This window comes from Lampetra planeri, chromosome 49 (assembly GCF_965212315.1).
Source record: "Lampetra planeri chromosome 49, kcLamPlan1.2.h2, whole genome shotgun sequence".
Classification (NCBI taxonomy): Eukaryota; Metazoa; Chordata; class Hyperoartia; order Petromyzontiformes; family Petromyzontidae; genus Lampetra; species Lampetra planeri.
In genome coordinates, this window is record NC_136155.1 from 6,470,827 (window position 1) to 6,489,852 (window position 19,026).

Sequence of the window (19,026 nt, forward strand, 5' to 3'; positions counted from 1 at the left end):
TGCTACAAACGTGGACGCCACCTGTTCCATCTGTATGGGGTATAGTGTTTTCCTGGGTGCTTTGGTTTCCAGCCGCATGTAAACACTCGTTAAGTGGTCGATAACGCCTTCATATGTAGAGGACCACAGAGCTTTGGGGGTAGTTTGGTGCCAGCTGATCACCTCGCTGCCTTTTTCCGCTGTCTGTGGTTCCCCCGCGTGCCTCTGAGGCATTCTCTGTCGTACATTTTGAGCGAATGCTGTGCTGTGTGTTATCAGTGGAAATTATAATTATTCTCATTACAGGCATAGTGTCCATAATCAACGTGGTTTTTTCTGCTCTACAAAAGCGGCAAGCTCGTTTTTATTTTCGCACCCCCCCTCCCCCTCGAGCCACATGTGGAAATCCTGCGTGTCCATGATGGGGGCTGGTTTCTCCATATGTGTCCGCTGTTGATTTCCCACGGAGTTGCATTATTTCATTAGCCCTGGAGATATGATGAGCTAAGGCAACCAAAGACCCGGATTTGAACTCGCAGGCCTCTAATTGCGAGCAGTATTTTTTACCAGCGCGTCCACCCAGGCACACATTGCACACGAGTACGTATGACAATTACCGAAGGCCATGTTTTACATGAGTGTTGTTGTTGTTTTACGTGGTCACCCCTCGGAGCTGAAATGGGAATGTGTTTGGGTACACAAACGGGACTTGGCAATGAAGAGTGTCCATGCAAACGTCCCCCTCCTCCGTTTGACCGGCAGAGATGACCTCAAGGCTTGCGCACGGATCTGTAACATCTGAATGAGCATATTGCTGGCACCTGTTTGGTCCGCACTTGCTGGGAGGAACATACAACCTGGACTGGGCAGTGTTATGTCGGTATCTGGAGGGGATGGAATGGATTCAAAGGTTGACGCAATGTTGACCGTTCACACAACTGTACATACACGAAGCTTGGGAAATAGCTTGGGGTGCGAAAGCTTCCGTCTAAACTGTAAACAATTATGCCTACATCTGACGTTTGTTTGCTGACAAAAAATAATTATAATAGGTATGTATATTTAGCTTCTTTCGCAAGTAGCCAACTGTGCTAGTCGGAGGTGCGGGCGATGGGCAACAAACGAAACACGAAAAGCCATTCTCAAGAACTTAAAATACAAAGTCCCATCTCAATCTCGCAGTGCTATAGGATTCATCTCTGTCGGCATCCCTGAGCCCGTAGTGGAAACTGCTTTTTCGCATGCTGAGGGCCTGTCTCGATCGGATGACCGCCGTTGAATTTCTGCAAGTTTTTTGTTATTGGAGTGCTTTGACGGCGGTCTATCTCCAGCTCGATCTCTCGTTGTGCACGCACGTATTTTGAACTTCTTTCGCACCGTACATCGCCAACAGTGCTAATCGGAGGTGTGGGAAACGTTACGTCTAAGTTACAAGCTCCATAAACAATCTGCCGGTCCAATCCTTCGGGTCAATAAATCCATTTGTTTTTCTCTCTTCCTCTCGTTGTTTTCCCCAACCTATTGTTCACGTGAAGATAAGAGCGCCTTTGCCTTCTGATATCACTGCGTGATTGAAGACACTTACTCTCAAATTTGTATCGGTCTCTGAAGCATCTGTCTTGGCCGCTCCGGGCCTTACTTGGCCACTTGGTACTTGTACCTTTTTGCCTCCTATTCCACTACGTAGAAGTCCTTTTATTGACTTCGTAGGGATGGAATATGGGTTTAATAAATTCCCTGAGTGGAATATGAACTCGAAACCTTGCAGTTGACCTCGAATTTGAACATTTTCGGTAACAACAGCGCCAATGGGTTGCAATGGATTAGCAATGCTAGGATCACATTGAGTTAGTGAAAAGTAAATACCGTTCATATTTCACCACTGTGTCACGTTTTAGCAGTACAGTTTACAGACGAGGTTACAAAAATAGCACGTGCACATCTGTCCCTTGCTGCGCATCAGTGTTGATAGTGCCCGGGGTTAGATTGGTAACATGATAATACATAATAACAAACAGCCAGATAGGCTTTTACATTCTACCGTATGGAAACAGCACCTAAATAAACACCGAGACAAACAAATATAATCTCACTATAAACATTTCCAAACATGGATATTTGACGTGGGTTTTTCCATCAAAGATGTAGAGGACTGCTTGTTCTTTTATTATTAAAATAAATATATATATTTTTTTACTTCTTGCCTGCCGCCAGAAGTGGAACCACTGAGGTCGCTTGTGTTTGCAAGTGTGTGTGTGTTTGTGTGGTGAGGCGGTGGCACAGCAGTTAGCCGACTGCCCTACGAAACCGACGACCCGAGTTTGATTCCAGCCCATGGCCAACACCAGTGACAATTATCTGAACCAGTCCCGGTCCTCCCCTAGGTCGACCCAGCCTCAAATGAGTACTGTCCTTGATGTGGTGTGTAAACATCGCCACTGGGGAGACAAAGGTGGCCGGGTGCGGTGCTGGTCACCCACCCCCTCGTGAGCCCGTGCCTTCGTCCATATTTGCTTGCTAACAGCACTTGTCCCAAACGTCAGCTAAGGCTATACTGGGGATCTTTGTCTTTTGTTTATTTCTACACCCGTGTGGCAATAGTGGTTAGGGCATTGTGCTTTGAACCCAATGTCTTTCCGCGTTCAGTACACAATGCAAGCGCGAGTTCGCATTGAAATCTGGCCTCAAAAGCCACTGAGTCACCTCGGCACAAAATAACCAGTCTAATGTAGTGCATCTTTGGAATTAAAAGTTAGAGACAGGAAGAGAAACCCGTTGATTAGGGACATCATTCAAACTGTTAAAGTATGAAAGTGAGCTTGGGCAGGAACACGTCGCGAGGAGGGATGGTGTCACGTGGTGCAGATTGATAACGGTGGCAGCGAAGGAACGGAACACGCCCGACAGCACGGGCACCGGGATGGGCGGAGATTGAAGTGGATCGTGAGAGGTGTCAGATGGCTTGGGGAGGCTTTCATCGAGCAGTGGATTAACCGTGGTCGATGGTGATACACCGCACTAGCGTCAGCACTGGACAAAGTTAAAGCACGGAGGCGAGGCTGGACGATTGCGCGCCTTGCCAAGCTTAGCAGGCGCGTGCTAAAAAAAACACAGCGTTACTTTTAGTGGCACCAAGTTTCTGGATGGAAGAGGGCGCAAGGCTGTTGAGCAAGAAATTGGAGTAGTGCACAAGGCCCAGAAACCAAACGGATGACTTCAAGCCTGTGTGGGATCGTGTTAAGGGTAGACCTTGAATGTCTGCTGCTACCTTTGCACCTGCAGTGAGATCAAGCGATAGTGAGGTGTGTGGAGGCATAAAGAAATGGCCATTACGACGACCCCTTGACTTTGTTTAACTACCTTTCCCAATGGTCATATCAAGCTGATGTTTGTCTTTCCTTATCTTTTTATGAGTGCGTGAGAGCCGTTCTTAACTTTACCAACCCCTGTAATGTATTCCTCATTTCGCTACCCGTTGCCCGCTTTAAAGTGTAACTTTGAGACCTCCACATCAAAATATAGTGTTTTGTTTAAATGTTACGTATTGTTTCGGAGCATTATGGGAAATTAGATAAATATACAGACTTGCACTCATCTCCCCACATTAATATTCTACAGTCCATCAGCCCTCACACTTTTAAGATCAGGTGAACATGATTTATGAATTTCTTAAATTACTATTTACATTACATTTGGTGAAACAAACTCTCGTCTTTTCCACATTTAGAGTCTCACCAGCAGTCAGGCTTACTCGCCAACTGACGCTGTGTCGTCAGGCATTAATTCTAGATTTGAAGCTTTCGTGACTGCAAGGATTCATAGTCTTTGATTTTTTCGGTAAAGTCACGTAGGTAAAAAATAAAATGATAACAACTAAATTAAATCACGACGTTTCGGAGGCAACACAAGCTTCCGTCTTCAGGTGGAACCGTCACAGCCAAAGGGACTTTGGAACCGTTACAGCCAAAGTGACATTGGCTGTAACAGTTCCACCTGAAGGCGGAATCTTGTGTTGCCTCCGAAACGTCGTGATTTAATTTAGTTGTTTTCATTTATTTTATTTTTTACCTACGTGACTTTACCGAAAAAAACAAAGAGTAGTCAGGCATTATTTAGCAAGGGCATTTCATAAGCAAATTGGGGCCCTAGTCAATTTAAAATGCAATAATGCGTTTAAATAAAAATTCACAATGGTTTGTTGTGAAGCTTTATGGCTAATGATAAAACACAAGCATTTGCCATGCCAGCATTACAGTAGAAGTTGGATATAAGCACATCCCTTGGGAGCAAGGTTCAGACGTTCTTATATCCGAAATGTGAATGTGCCAAAAGCTGCCCGGTTGACCTTTCTTCATCCAGTGTAATATAAGAATGCGTTGCTAATATTATAACCGTGCTTATATAAGGCGTGCATATATTACGCTAATGGTCTACTCGTTTTAACCATTGTGACTCTACTGATGAGATGACCAAGGTCGAAATCGGTCAAGCGATTTTTTTTCGCTTGCTTGCTTGCTGTTAAACAACAACCAACAACTGTCCGAACAACAATATTGGTCCGGAAAGCCAATATCAAAATGTATGGCTTGCACCTGCAGTGGCTGGGTTCCACTTACGCCTTCAATTCCAACCCCGAGACGATCATCAGACGAGGCCGTAATGCGAGTGCTCCATCTTGCCTCCGTGTCAGCGGCCCCCTCCAAACGTCGGCATTGTCCTGGCGGACTGAGATCCCCCGGCTCACATGGCGGTCTTAAAAAACCCCAAACACTCGCAGCTAGGATGGGAGGTGGGAAGAGGGGGGGCATCCACGCTGAGTGCTTTCGGCTTCTTCACTCCCCACCAGCGCCGGTTTTTTAAATGCCTTCGGTGTATGAGCGGGCAGAGCGATGTTGCTGCACCATCGAGAACACGAATCTCGCGGTGGTTTTGTGTTTCGCAGCTCTGTGTGGAAGCAAGTCTCGCGAGCAAAACGGCTTTTAAGAAGGAGTGCATTTGACCCAACAAAAAACTAAATTAGTTTTTATTTTTTTTCTCCAGCCTGCATGATTATTCAAGGTGAGGTAGCCACAGTGCAATAGATTTCCTTTCCATTCAGTGAGGGAACTTTTTTAATTTACATAATCTCAGCTTACAAACCACCACACACACGCACGTACATATTTCACGTAAACAAACTCCTACCCACAGTGGACTATTTCCTGTTCGTGGTATTACACGCTTGTCGCCATTTAAAAGTTACATTCGAGATGCACAGTAAATGTTTAATGAACGAATATAAAGCAAAACTGACACCTTTTTTACATGTTTGCATTGACTACAATACCTGCGGTCGGAATGAAAAAAAAACACAACTCTGATAATGTATGCACTGTCCTTGAAATTGATTGGTCCACACCAGACAGCTTTTCTTAGAGCCCAGTCTCACATGGTGTTGGACCAGATGACGACAAAAGGCGCATGGGTCCAGTGTTGCCAGATAAAAGGGTAAAAAAAACAATTATCATATTTTGCTACTGGTAAAGGAGGTTCCAATGGTGAATATAAAACAATTAATGGAAAAGCAATCACAAGCAATTTAAGTTATCTTTCACGCGTCCTTCATAACCATGAACCTTCACAATTGTATTTTTTTACGAAACAAAGATATCGAAAAAAGAAATATTTTGCTGAAGCTATCCACATCTAGAATTCCTGCAAAGAATTCTCAGTCTTATAAAAAAAAAAAATCTATAAATATTTGCATTGCACTTTGCCAAGTGCAGACATCCTCCAAGACCTGTATACATTACTTGTGGCTTTGACGTGGTCTTGTTTCCATTAGACGGTAATCCCACACACAGGGGTTATGGGATAACAACAGCTGTGCAATTTAATCTGGCTCTGTGGACCACATGCAAGCCCTCCTTAAGAGCCTAATGCTCGCATAGTGCAAAATGTAATCTCAAGAAACAAAGGCAGGGGAAAGTATAAAATATATATATGACATTGTCGAGGCAAAAGCTTCCCTTGAATGGCAATCACCGAATGTACAATTTCACACTTCCTTCCACATTCGAGTTTTGTCTTTGGTTACTTGATAGCTGGGATGTAATGCTGGATCAGTTTGATTCCATATTGCTTGTACAAGGCATCAAAGCATATGCATGAGAATCACCGCTAATGTTCATCGCGGTGTTAAGGAAAAAAAAGAGATTCCTGAATTGAATTTATGAATTCTCAAAGTGTTTTTTAAAAAATATTAAACATTCTATTTTTGCGACCTTTTTACGAAGTAGCACTCATCACACACCGAGTTCTTGCCACAAATGAACCACAATACTTCGCTGATCTCGTCCAGGAGCATAAACCATCACGCGAACTCCGGTCATCCTCGCAGCAGCTTTCAGCTGACCATCGAACAAAGACGGTCGCCACATCGCGCGCTTTCAGATGCGCTGCTTCGGCCGTCTGGAACGCTCTTCCTTCCGATATTAGAAAGCCACTTGAGCTGTGTGCTTTTAAATCATCTAGATTGAAAACGAATTTCTCTACAACTGATTTTTTTATATTTAGTTTGTTGTCTTTCCTCCGCACCTCCGATTAGCAAAGTTGGATACGTACTTTGCGAAAGAAGTTCAACATACATACACATGTGACACACGGTACAACCCAAACACACGTCAGACAGTTATGCAGCACTGCGAAAACCCTACGCGGTGGTGTTAATGCATAAAGCTTTCAACTAGCTTTGCAGCACTTTAGAATCTATTGAATGTCAATCGTTACTCAACCGTCCGTTATCTTACCATTGCTAAGCCAGTAATGGGCCATTAGGCAGTAGAAATGTACACATCTATTGATGCGTGTGTTCATGTCGTGTAATGTTAGTTTCAATGCGGTCTTCTTGTTGCGCTTCAGGTATATTCTTTGGGAATTGTTGTCAGGAGTATTTGTTCCTTCCTACCAAATTATTGCTGCAATAATGACCCTCACCATATATATGTGTATGTATAGTGAACTCCTCTTTCGCCGTACGGAGTCAATCGTGCTAATCGGAGGTGTGGGGGGGGGGCGGTGAATGACAACAAACTAAAAGCAAAAAGCGGTTTTAAAGAAATGAGTTTTGAATCGGTAATAACCTGCCGACTAAACTGCTCATACGGCACTGCTGGGCAATGCGCAGAGGTAGTGGTGGTCATTAAAAAGAACAGAAAGTGAGCTTGGCCAGGCACTTGCCTTGGCTGGAAGGGACAGTGGACGATGGTTATAAGATGGCACGCGTCGCGAGAGGACATCGACCGAGGAGGTGGAGTGTCACAAACACTCCGTGAGCTGGCTCTCGGTGGATTGTTCACAGCACCGCAGCATCGCGGGATCACGGGAGGTAGCAGTGGCCTGGAGAGGCCTTCATCCAGCAGTGGATTGAGCATTTTTGTTAACTTTAGTTAAACAAATGGGCTTAATTGCAACTGATAGAAGGGCCTGGAACTGTGCGTGCGTTAAATCTTGACTCAAAGCTTTCGTGAGTGCAGGAATTCATATTCTGTGGGTCTTTCGGTAAAGTCACGTAGATAGGTTAAACATTTTTTTTTTAATAAAAAAACTACAACGTTTCGATCGCAACGCAAGCGATCATCACCTGATGACGATCGCTGACGACGATCGCTTGTGTTGCGATTGAAACGTCGTAGTTTTTTATATAAAAAATTGTTAACCTATTGACGTGACTTTACCGAAAGACCCAAAGAGTGTGTGCATTCGTTGATGCGTCAAAATTGGCAATGCCACCGGCACGGTGGGTGAAGATACGGTATCTGACGAAGACAATGTTCCTGCTTGTGAATGCCGACTAATCAGAAGCATTTGTGACAGAACAATGCAGCAGCGGTTGGCTGTTTAGAAGGGGGCCCTATCTTACCTCGAGATGTGAAGGACACGTTTATCGAGAATATTTTTTTTATGTACATATATACACATATACGCCCGCTATTACATCCATATGAAAACACAACAGCAGGCTACAAGTTGTATTGCTATGCAGTAGAAGGCCCCCTAAGGGGGTATCTGCTTAAAATAGAAAAATTTGTTTAAATTCTTCTGCGCGTAGGTCATTACTATTTCCTTTTTTTTACCCAGGAAAGTAATTTTTTAAGCTTGTCACAATGCTCTTTTTAAAGATGACCCGGTTTCAAACATTAAATGCATGAGAGAACAACAAAAACTAAAATCGTAATGCACAGAGAAAGATCAACCGAACTCCATGCGGATAGGTTAGCAAGCCTAACTGCTGTACCGCCTCTCGCGGGGGAACGTGATTACATCTGTCCATTGGTGTGTCAAGCACATGACCTTAGCTCAATGCACCAATGCTGGCAAACAGAGTGGACCGACGTGGTCCTTCACAATAAACATCTCATTACAGACCCAAACATCTCACTTCCTGGCTTTTTGACATTCCTTGAAGGCACTGGCGTAATGCCATCAACCGCATTGGAACATCGACAGGCCGATGCACAATATCTCCTTCATGAAATTGAAAAATCAAATCGGGCCATGCAACCCAAACAATTGACCACAAATTAAATCGCCGTGGTTCTGCATTCCCTCAATGTAGGAAGAGCAGCCACCACACCTCCCTCTCTGCCGAGGCCCTCTCGTGGGCTGACAAACCTCGGACATTGGCATTCAGCTGGTGAACGCATTGCTGCCATCACGCTCAAGAATGGAATAGAATCCACCAAGCTTTGCCTCGTAGCCACCGGATGGCTGGCGCACACCACCCACCCCACACTCGCCCATATCAAAGAGTAAACCGTGACTATGTGAACACTCAATGTGACCCGGTGTCACCAGATCTCGGATGCTGAGCACGGCCGAGCCTGGGCCAGTGCTTGGGATGGATACCAGCAATGGATGTAGTTCAGGGATGAGATTCAATCAATGCAGGTCTCCTTAATTAAATCTGCGTGGAGCTTTTGGTGTCGTTCCCTCGTATATATGGGTTTTCTTCTGGAACTCCAGTTTGATTCCGCATGCCGAACACTCATTAATGGGATTGACCAAACGTCCCAGTGCAGGACTTTCCGGAAAAAAGTATTGAAACTCGGGTGACGTAACCAGGAGGTGGCAGCAAAAAGCGAGTGGTTCCTTCACCGATCTGTATGGACTTTTGTTTGTCCACGTGCAGGGCGTCTCTCGTAGCGTCCAGCTTGCTGCTTCACGCAAAACGCTCGTTCGTGTTCTTGACCAAGCATCCCGATGCAGGACCCTCCTGAGAAGAGTCTTGAGACCCGGCGATGATTCCCTGGGTTAAATAGAGGAGATGACTATGACGCTATATTCCCATTACGCCTGTACCGATTAACGGATGTATTCCATTTTTGGGCTCATCCAATTACTTGACCGTGGGATCAACGTGAGCACGTTGTCCGTGACGGCAGACGCGGCATTCATAGCTCGGATGACGCCAATGACGACAACGAGACTGCAGACCATCGCACGTTCACCGACAGGTGTGTGTGCGTCGTAAGACACCCGCATTCAAGGCAAGTGCGCACTTGACATTTACGTTCTGTTTTCACGCCACCGATGGGACCCCCCCCCCCCCCCATGAATCACCGTTGAGGTGGCTCTCGGGGGGGGGAGGGGGGGGATGAGCGCGCCGCGCGTAATTATTCACAAGCAACGTCATTGAGGACCACGGCAGCAAGGTCAGAGACTCTCTGTGCGTGTGGCTCTAGCGCCCTGCCGCTACTCCCAGGCTGCCTTCCCAGAATAGAGACCCCTTTTGCCCTCTCTCCATCGCACAACCGCCCATTCATCATCGGGGCCCCGTGGCTGTCATTGGGTTTTTTTGTTGTTTTGCTGGAGTTGCTTTGCTACTTGCAACCTGAAGGACCAAGCAAACTTTGAACGCGCCGCTTTTCTCATTCTCGCGCATCATCATCATCATCAAGGCGACCCCCCCCCCCTCCCCCGGGCAAAGCGGGAGTCAAAGTCACCTTTGCGTCCCCCCCACTGGTTGTGGTAGCGGCTGCCCTAATTGCGGCTGCCCCGCGGGGCAGTGCTGACGGTACGCCGAAGGGGCCCTCCCCCTGCCCAGGAGGAACTCACGGCCCACGGTCCCCGATAGTTAATGACGTGGGGTGCCGCTTCTACGCGATAACACTCCCCCGCACCACCGGCTTTAGCAAACCCTTTTTGCCATGATTTGAAACATTCTCATTTCATGGTTTTCTGTATTCAATAAACATGCGTTTTCAATTACTGCAATTGTAGGAGGAACTGTATAAATAATTTGTATATGATGTGGGTGGGGCTGTGCTCTAAACCGGGCAACCTGAGTTCGATTCCCTGCCATGGTTAACCTCAGTAGTAAGTGATATCTGAATCCTCTCCTCCGGGCCTACCCGTCAACCCATAGAGACCAGTGGTGATGTAGGTTAATCCCTCCATGGCCGATGCGGCGTGGGGAGACCATATAGCAGTGGATTCACGATTGCCTGAAAATTGTTGACATTTAAATGTTACAGAGCATTGATGATCAAAATTGCGTCTTGATTAACTGGAAATGAACACAGATTTCCTCGGAAGTTCGCGGCATACGTTATTCAAAGTAGTTTGCATATGCTGTATAACAAGGCCGTAGCCATGGAGTCAACATTGGGGGGACCAAATCTTCCAGGGTGTCTGGGGGTCCCAACCCAGAAAAATATCTCAATTTGAAAACTCATTTCCTGCATAAAATAGAAAAAAGTCACTAACACATGCGATGGAATTTGTATTTATTTTTTACAATAATCTCTCATAGTGTATTGTATTACATTGCTCTGTTTTTACTTTTTTTTTTATATAATTTCTTGTTTCATTGTATGTAATGGCAGAGATTAGGGATTAATAAAGTACAACCATAACCACAATCATATGAACAGAAATCTATGCATTGATTTATACGAAGACAAGTCCAGATATTGTGGCCAAGGTATAGAAAATTGTTGTTTTTATTTCCATAGCATAGCAATTATTTTTTTATAGCAATATATTGGGGGGGACATTTTGAGCATATTTGAATATTGGGGGGGATCTGTCCCCTCCAAGGAATATTATAATTACGGCCTTGCTGTATAAAAACAATTATTGCATTTAAATGTGATTTAACTATGTTGTGAACGGGTGGCAAGCAGGGCTGCACGGTGGTAAGAGAGTGGTAACCTCACAGCAAGAACGGCCTGGGTTCGTCTGTGCGGAGTGTGTACGTTCTCCCACTCTTCTACCCGGATTTGTCTGGGCTCTTCGGTGTACTCACACAGCTAAAAACAAACCCAATACAATCTAACAGTTATTGGCCAAATATCCCAATATCCTAATGCCACAAATAAACCACAGTGCCTTGCTTATCTCGTCAAGGAGTATAAACCATCAAGCAAACTCCAGTCATCCTCGCAGCGGATTTTAGCTCGCCATCGAACAAAAACGGTCACTGCATCGCGCACTTTCATAACCGCTTCTGCGCCCGTCTGGAACGCTCTTCTTTCCGATATTAGGAAGTCACTGGAGCAATACACTTTTAAATCTATATTGAAAATATGTTTTTTAGAACTGCTTTTTTACGTTGAGTTGGCTACGCACAGTGAAAATTACTTATTTGGGATTACACACGGGAGTGACATCGCTCCCTACTGAAAAAAGCTTGGGAGGACCTTCCTTTAAAGGCAGTCTGGAGGTTCCGTGAGGCTTTCCTGGACAAACAAGCGTAATATGAAACTTATGGCGGTACCCCGGGGTACCATAGTACCCCGGCTCTCGCATAATGTCCGTGATGCAGTCATTTTTAGTCTGCTGATGGTCGGCGATGCAGCAATCGACTCACGTCAACGAGCTGTACACAATGCACTATTCAAAGTAAAATATTTCGATAACGAATTTTTTATGCTGATGTTTGGCGTTTCGACGTTGCAGAGTAGCACTGATTTCGGATTGATTGGTACCCCAGTCGCAGCGTTAAGTACACCCATGGAAAAAATAGTGTCCCAGAAATAAAATATTTAATTGCCTCGGCCATTTTGTATGATTTGGTACCCCGGGGTACCGCCATAAGGATCACATGAGCAATGTTATTCAAGTGGTGCCCTTGCATATTTAATCGGCACTCTTGGTGTCGCCCCCTTTGATTTCACAACGCCGTGGTTATGCAACCCCCTGAGGAGCGTTGTCATTGTGAGACAATTCCAGCCGTGACATGTGTTCAATTTCCATTGCTGCTGTTTTAAACAGCTGCCAATATAAATCATGTAGCTAGAGTGAAATATATATATATAAATTAAAATATCAATTAGGTTAAGGCACTTTGGAGAATACATTTTTTTATCTCGTATTTTTTTATTTTATTTATTCTCATTCCATAGCAACTTGCAATCGTTACCCATGATTCATCGGCTCAGAAATGCAATTATCCGATTGCTGGAAATTAACAGCAGATGTGAGTGGCGTGACTGATGCGTATTGGAGCAGTAATTGATATGATGGCCGGGTGTCCTGTTATTTTTCCTTGTTCGTCAGCACAGAGGATATTGATCTTTTTTTAAATGAAATAATTAAATAAGCCACCCGCAGCAGATTCCACAGCCCTGCTTAGAGCCGGGCAGTGTGTGCGACTTTAATCCACGGCCGTGGCCAATGAGCGACTCTTACTCGCGTTCTAATTGCTCCGAATGAATACGCGGAAAAATGTCCACGCGTATCGGTACGCGGCGCTGCGACTAACCCCCTGCCCCCCCAAGGTGGCCGTGCCCACGGGGAGAGCATGACACGCTACCACGCAACGCGCGCACGTGTTGCCCATTTGAGCGCTTTGCACGATACGCCGTTTGTGACTCGAAGGGCGATCTGGTAGCCTCGCAGCGGCATCAAGGAAGTCAGCGACACCCAACACCGGAGGGGGGAGTGGGGGTTCGATCTTGTGGCGTGCGTGCCCACGACACATCAATCTGTTACAGCAGGCAGAGCAAAACACTGCGATCTCTGCAGGGCTATTGATCCGCACACGCACAAGGTTCCTCTCTCCTAACCCGCTGGACAAGCACGACATTGTCAGCATTTTATGTGTATTAAAAAAAAACTATTTACCCAGTGAAGTAACACTGACTCCGAAAACTATTTTTCAAGTGAAACCTGCTATAGGCTGTTTGGCTACAATGGTGACGTCGTATTTGCTTAGCTATCAGAGGAAATGCAAGCAGAATATACAGATAATAAACTAAATCTACCATGAATGGTTGCCCGAAGTCAGAGGTCAAACCCAGATCCTTCTTGCAGTGTAACACATCTCGCCACCGTGGATGCCACGGTGACAAGATGGTAACTACCTCGCCTGCTATACAGGAGGTCGTGGGTTTGACCGGGTCTTCTAGTTTTTCCCTCCACATTTAGAAACTTGCAAAAGGAGTATTCGGTTTCTATAAACTTCTACACGGTAAGCCACTTATTTGAGCTATCATGTGGCCAGGTCGCTTCTGGAAACACAGCTATATAGCTCAGTGGGCCTTACCTGGGAAAAAAATTAATAGTTTAAGTTAACCACAGCGTCAAGCTACCGCACTATTGAATGTCGAAAGTCGGTGTAACTTGCTGGCCTGCCCCTGCTGGACATCTGTAAAAACAGAGCCTCGTAGTTTATCGGATTCCTCCAGGATTAATAAATGGTTCCGATTCTAAATTCAGCATCTCCTTTGTTCAAACAAGCATTGGATCGGTGCTTCTCCACAGTTGGTAGTCTTGATCCGGGGATGCAATTCGGCATTCCTGATGGTAGGTGGGGAACAGCTTCTCTTAAGGTCATCTCTCTTTTGTCGACCTCCCATGAAGTGGTATGCATTTCATGATCCGGAGGTGGATGGTGGGCTTGCTTCCATGGCCGTGTGGGATTTGAGTGACATTTGAGACGATAACCTTTAGAATGCCGAGTCAGTCTTGAATCATAAACGCTGCACTATCCATTCAAACACATTTAATTGTCATGTTTTTTTTATATATAAGCTATCTTCATGGCTGATTGCATAGCCATCGATTTATATAAAATAATGCGGCGAATAATGATCAACACCAACTAACGACTGGTGGCAATGCTGAATGGCTCCCGTTCGACAACACCTGATGTTATCTACCTCAGCTGTGAATATGCTAAGCACGCATGAGTAACGCGCAATACGTTACCGCACTTCCTTGGTGCAAGCAAAGTTTACAGAAATTCAGACTCATGTCTAGAAACTGTGATGCTGACTCAGTGAAATTAGTTTGAGCATGGGCTTCGAGGTGTTCCGTTCAATAAAAAATCAAGTTTGAAAACTGTAACATTTAATCAGAGGTAAATCGGTTGGAAGAACTAAATGAAGTGTCACATCCATGACAGGTGGCGTAATGAAACGCCATCAATATGTTGAATGCTGTACATTTGAATGGAGCCTTCTTATTCGTGTCATAGTTTGGTGGTTACTTGTGACATGTTATTGCCTCTGAACATTGCAAGTGACTTGTGCGGTGCCTTGTTCTTTTCAATCGAATGGTCAAACTATCCACTCGCCCTGAGAAATGACCACATGTCAGCATGCTCTTAAAAATCACTTGTTTTTTCACACGTAGATGTAGACTGTACCAGCTGCAGCATGGTGATACCAAGGAAAATAATAACCAATGTCAAAATAACCTTGTGCATTTTAGGCAGAGGTTACCAAAGAAATTAATTATATTGTATGTAGTAGGCTCCACAAATATAAAATCAAATTCCAGGATGAGTCATCAATAACGGCTCTGTGACCAATGAATTTCCCAAAAAGCTCAGCACTTTCCTTCCAGTGACGTGAGGCTGCTGCTTTTGTTTTAGCTTTATTTTTGTTGCTGTTGCTCAAACCATTTACCAACTCTGGCCTGCAGATGTGGTGTAAAAATATCATTGGGTGGTGGGGGCGCAGTGGGGGGGTAGGTGCATTTTATCAACACCTGCTGGAAAACATATTGATTTTTAAGAGAAAAAATATATTGTCAAATTTAGCTGACAAATCGGTGACAGTAATGTTTGGCAACGGATCGTCACATGACCTCAAAGATTACTTTGCGTCAATCGCCTGCATTAAAGGCATTCAAATTCTGAAGCATTCTCCCGATTGTCATCCATATGCCAAATATTGTTTGGCTTAAAAAACTGTGGCACTGGCCAATTTTTGTGTTTGTTTTACATGTGCAGGATTATAACTCGCAGCCCTCTTGTTTTCGAGGTGACTCTTCAGTGCACGGAGCAGCGACGTTATCTTGAAATAAATAGCACGTGTCCTTTTGAGAAGGCGCCCCATGAATACCAAACAGGACTTGTCAGAGAAAGACAGATTTTCGCAATATAAGTTAAGGGGGGGTGGCATTGTTTGTGTTTTAATGAATGTATCAGAATGTCATTTACGAGCACCAGATAACTCACTGCTCTGAATTCTCTCACCTGAATCTATCTCCGTGCATTCTTCACTCCAGAAACAAAGATATTCCATGAAAGGCCCAAATCCTCCTTGCTCGGTGGAAGTCACCCATTTTCCTCTCATCATCATCACGATCCATGGGCAGACAGCCCGTAGGTGTCCACTGCAACATTTTGTAATTTATTTCCACTTTCCCCTGTCGTGTGCCAATATGCTCAAGTAGTGCCACATCTTTCTGGCACCAGTATCTTACGCCGTCAAGCCATTCTCTGTTAGGTCTTCCTCTCTTTCCGCTTCCTTGCATTGTTCCGAACAAAGTTGCCGTGTCCAAATGGTGGCAGTTTTCTTCTCATCAGAGGTGGGACAAAGTCATTGTTATGCAAGTCCAAGTCGAGTCGCAAGTCATCAAATTCATGACTCGAGTCTGACTCGAGTCCAAGTCACATGACTCGAGTCCACATCTCATAGGTGGGACAAAGTCATTGTTATGCAAGTCCAAGTCGAGTCGCAAGTCATCAAATTCATGACTCGAGTCTGACTCGAGTCCAAGTCACATGACTCGAGTCCACACCTCTGCTTCTCATCACTTCCCCCATTCAGGTCTTCGTCTACATGTGACTTACTTCTACGTTCGGTGCAGCTCAGACGCAGTATCCTTCTGTAGCAATACAATTCGAGTGCCAATATTTTAGTTCTCTGCCCGTCCTTTTCGATGTCCAAAGCTCGCAGGCATACAGAGCTGTACTGAACGTGCATTGTTCTCATCGTCTGAAACCCCCTTGACCCACCCATCCGTGCTGTCAATTGCTTGCCCCTGTTATGGGCCAAGGCAGAAGAAGACCTTCATATTCTCCAGTGCCTCAGAAATAGCCACCTGAATCTCTGTGTGTAAAAGTAATGCAAGGCCGTAATTATAAGATATATATTGGGGATGACACATCCCCCCCAATATTCAAATAGGCACAAAATGTCCCCCATAATATTTTGCTATAAGAAAAAATATTGCTCTGCTATGCAAATAAAAAGAACAATTTTCTAAACCTTGGCCACAATATCTGGACTTGTCTTCATATAAATCAATGCATAGATTTCTGTTTATATGATTGTGGTTATGGTTGTACTTTATTAATCCCTAATCTCTGCCATTACATACAATGAACCACGAAATGGTAAAAAAGTAAAAACAGCAATGTAATACAATACACTATTCGACATTATTGTTTAAAATAAGTCCATCCCACGTGTTAGTGAATTTTTTAAATATTTTAGGCAGGAAATGAGTTTTCAAATTTTGATATTTTTCTGGGTTGGGACCCCCAGACACCCTGGAAGATTTGCCCCCCCCCCCCCCAATGTTGACTCTATGGCTATGGCCTTGAAATAATGTGCCCACTATGAAAGATGAATAGTCTTTACCCTTTCTAGCGATAAAACAGATGTTAAGATGTTCAATCACCAAATATAAACGTTTTTCAAGGAATCACGTCTGCGTTAACCGCACGCACTTGTGGTGAACATGGAAACAAGAAGATGCCCTGACAATATATGGCATTGTCTTTTAAACTGATTGGTCTACACCAGAGGCAGCCTTCTTTAGGGCCTAGTCTTACCAGTGTTAGACCAGAGGACGCTAAAAACTAAATATCGGAGCATGTTTTTGTTTGCATGTTCACCACAAGTACTGTGTGGTTAATGCAGACATCTTAACACCTGTTTCATTGCCAAAAAAGGATAAAACTTTATTCTTACTCTTTGGTTCTTTCGGTAAAGTCATGTAGGTAGAACAATAATAGATCACGACGTTTCGATCGCAACACAAGCAATCGTCATCAGGTGGGACAACCACAGCAAGAAAAAACTTCTGAAGTAGGCCGTGACACGAGGTTATATAGGCCTCGTATTTTTCATACTTTGATACTGGCAAAAAGGTCCTGTAGATAATGTGCCCACTCTTCTCTGCAGCTTCTTGATATGCAGCTGCATTTACACGGTACAGTGTACAAATCCAATATTCATCCTTTTGTAAAGTAACAATCAATCGTCATTGAGAGTTATTTTGTTAATCCACTGCAGGCCGAAGGTCTCAGCACACCACGTCGGTCGTCCGGGTTGTTTCGCCATACTTCACCACGCTGGTCAGTGTGGCTTTGTGAAGGGGGGTGTGAGAGGGGGGGGGGTGCCCAGGATTCATTCGCCACTGATGTTAGAAGTGACTGTGAGGAGAAATGAAGTCACCGAGTTCATGGGGATGTCTATTGATGCCTGCACTTTCACTCCACTCTATATATAATAATACCACACCTTCATAAATAGATACAACACTAACTCAAATGAGACGGTTGAAATGGTGTGATTGAGCGTGTGTTCTTAATGTAACTGCTGAGAGTAGGGCATTCATCATCACGCCTCATAATTTCCACCAAGCAGGTAGTCATTTACCATTACAAGACAAATATCCATTGTTCGTTGACAAAAAAGGAAATGTCCCGTGATGGCTCGGAAGTTATTGCTGAATCAGGACTCATGGCTGTTTAGACATTAGCACAAAAATCAGTCGCAACAGCAGGAGTCCTGTGGCCTCACTGTTGTCACAAATCGGACACAACTCGGAAATCAGCTGGGACCGCAAGTTCGCTGGCAAGATCAATACTGATTTTACCTTGATGGTGCGATGTGTAAGTGGCAGTCAGTTTGACTGAAGGCAGTACAGAAAGTAGTCTAATAGGCTATCTGTGTAGTGTTTGTACACATGGGAGTTTTTCTTGCATTCAACATGCTCATTTTGTCCCCTCTCGCATGAAACAACATTTTGATTCCGTGAACCGCCCCAGGCAAAGCCCTCTTGAAAAAAAAGTGTTTAGACCCAGTTTCATATTTTATATTTCCTGTATACTGTACACATTCAGCTGGAATGGTGAACCAGCACACACTGATTTACACAAGTCACTTTCCTACTGGTGGTCAGTCGCCTTATCACTCTGTTATCACCACTGCCCCATGGTTGTTGTTCCCATGGACTTCAGTCATTTATTTCTCAACCCATATTGAGCTCTCGGTCTACCTAGCGGACTCACTGTTTTGTCTCCGCCACGCTGTGTGCAACCACTGCGCTGCCAGGTCACAAACACTTCTCTTTTTGGGCATGCTTTCTGGTTTCCTCTTGCGCTGCTCTGCTCAACTCTGGGAACTCCTTGTGAGGGTTGCTCATTTTTTTTTTTATATGGGGCAGTGAAGAGATCGGATCCATTTTGTCTCGGAGCAATTTCCCTCAATATTTTTACGGGACACCAATGCGGATTTTCTTATTTTTTACACGTTGCCTTAACGGCGACAGAAAAAAGCGCAATAACTCGAACTAACTAGAATACAATAAATCTTAACAGGATTTGGAATATATGGACTATGCCTCGATTCGCTCTGCACTATTGACACGCGATTCACAAGGACGCGAAACAACTGGCGGACAACAATTTATTGACAAAAAAGTGCAACGAACTCATCAAAACTCTCTGGCGACAGTAACAGCACACTTCTTAGTAGTGCCTCTTCTCCCAAGTTATTACAACCTTGTTGCTGGCCACATGGACCTGTGCTCGGCAACCGT

At 44.6% G+C, this 19,026-nt stretch overlaps 1 protein-coding gene across 2 annotated transcripts in view; it reads left to right on the forward strand.

Annotated features, from left to right (window-relative positions):
- Positions 1–19,026, forward strand: part of LOC144733914 (regulator of G-protein signaling 8-like) — a 163,853-nt gene that overhangs the window by 87,358 nt on the left and 57,469 nt on the right. The gene's annotated exons all lie outside the window — the stretch shown is intronic.